Below are 2320 nucleotides of genomic sequence, written 5' to 3'. Positions count from 1 at the left end.
ATGCAGAATAAGGAATTAATATGTGCTTTATAAGTACTAATAAACCAATAAGCAAGCCAATATATACTAGTAATTTGCGAGCTAATAAGAAACTAGTTAATAGTGGGAACTTCTCCTTAAACTAAGTGCTACTCTTTTTCATAAAAACCCATGTGCAAATGGGCTCTTCTGAACATAAAGTTCACATAAAGTTCATGAGATGCCATAAAGGAGAAATGCCATGTAGATAGCAATTCAATTATAGAGCTGATGAAATCCTATATTGATGTCCCCTCTGAAGGTTTTAACCGGCTATGTAAGATAATCCAGAAATCAATCTTTAGTGGAATTTGTCGCTTGTATAATTGATGACTGCATGAGAACCTCCGGATAAAAGATTGCAGATCTATAGTTTGAAATTCTGTGTCTCCATTTTTGATGCAGCGGGCTGCGTAAACTAGAGGGCTTATGCTCAGTCCAGTCATGCTGAACCATGACGGCAGTCTCTCAGGCATGTCTAAAGAGCTGTGTAGGCTTAGATTGCCCGTCTTGTGAGGGGATTACCATCCGCACAGCCTAGCACAGCAGTCTAAACAGCTCTCATTTTGTGTCCTTGAACAACCCCATCCCACATGCAGGCATTCAGACAGACTTATTAGCCGTCTAGAATATAGAGACCTGAGTCTGGAAGTTGCAGCTTTGTAGCGCACCGTGCAACTATGGCATGTGTTCACACTTAATCTCCAAAAGCCTGGAGTGACTGCAGCAAGGTTGTTGACCTCTCTCAATGGCCTTGTTAACCTCTCTGCTGCTCCCATGTTGAGTGTCAAGAGATGGTCCAGAAGACACAATACTATTTCAGTGCCGTCCATTATGACAGTGAGCAGGTAGCATCCATAACAGGCCAGTTTTAAGCCTGGAATGTGTTGACCAATGGAGCAAGCAATTGGCAGGATGGCAGTGTTTAAGAGCAGAACTGAATGCCGAGAGCCCACTAAATGAAGTACACATTTTTCTGACATTCCATTGGCTTGCACTGAGGCATTGTGTGTAGAAATAAAGACTCATCTGGGAAGTACTAAATTGGCACACAAACAAAGCCTGAATCCCCATTCATCTTGATTTGCTCGTTCTTCCATTTTTAAGTGGAATTAGAGTATATGAGATTCTGCAGGCTGACATGTCATTCTGGATGGAGCTGTACATTTACATTAGCATGTATCATACTCTCTAATTGCTATCACTTTATAAATCCATATATACATGCTATTTATCCACTGTTACTCAACTACTAACTAAACTCATTTTCAGTAATGAATTTATTGGCCAAACTGATTAATTGGCCAAAATGTGTCCTTTTATAATGGCTTGGCTGGTTAACAGAAGCATTAGCTCTAATCCCCTTCTTCGTATTTCTCCTATGCTCTAAATTATTTCCTAATCTATGGTAGTTTTCTTATAAACCCGACATTGACACTATGAATATTGTTGGTGAGTAGATGCTGACAAAACTTTCATTTTTGGGCAGTGTTTCTGTGCTTGCAATAGATTGCTGCAATAAAACAAAGACATTAGTTAGAGCTTTTTTTAACTGCCAGTTCCATCTTTCCAAAGTCAATGGATTTTTGGAGTGAGTTATTGTTTAAATGCCTGAAATAAGGTCTGTGGTTAACACAAGCTCCAAAAAATTAATGTTCAACATGTTAAGAAAATCATGTTAAACAGGAAATTCATCTACGTATTAGTCAGCTTTTTCAGCCTTTTTGTGTTTATACTCACGCTCATGCAAACTATTATAACTCAGACTTTCCACCTTGTAGATTTTATATAAAGATTGAAAAAGTTGTCGGAAGCTTTGTGATGGAAGTCAGGCAAATGTGGTGTAGTTCTTTAGCTTTTTTGCTTCTGTGGTTTGCATTTACGCTTTAAAATTCTCAATATTATGTTAATTTGTGAAGATTATCATGTTGAACAAAACAAGTAAGAATAAAACGTTTGTTGGTCACAGAACTTATTTTCGGCATTTCTCAAAAAGCCAATGGAAGAGTCCTATTGGATTTTTATCAAGGAAACCAGGTGATGCTAACTTAAAGTTTGGCCTATGGCTTGGTAATTTCCAACTTTACTTCTTTGAACTCTTAAATCCTAGAAATAGCACATCCAGGACAGTGTGGTTCATAGGATGCATTTTCCAGAGGTAAAAGTTCCTGAACAGTTAAGTACAAATCAAATGAACTTTAACAGCACCACCATAAAGGATTTATGTGTATGTGCATTTGTGAAAGTTTGCACTTAGTGTAATTGTGGGAAGTGGGGTTACTGTGAGCTCCATGTGGATAGA

Source organism: Sinocyclocheilus grahami, unplaced genomic scaffold (assembly GCF_001515645.1).
Source record: "Sinocyclocheilus grahami isolate Dianchi unplaced genomic scaffold, SAMN03320097.WGS_v1.1 scaffold45.1, whole genome shotgun sequence".
Taxonomy (NCBI): domain Eukaryota; kingdom Metazoa; phylum Chordata; class Actinopteri; order Cypriniformes; family Cyprinidae; genus Sinocyclocheilus; species Sinocyclocheilus grahami.
The sequence above is the reverse complement of the archived record's forward strand: the minus strand, read 5'-3'. Positions refer to the sequence as shown.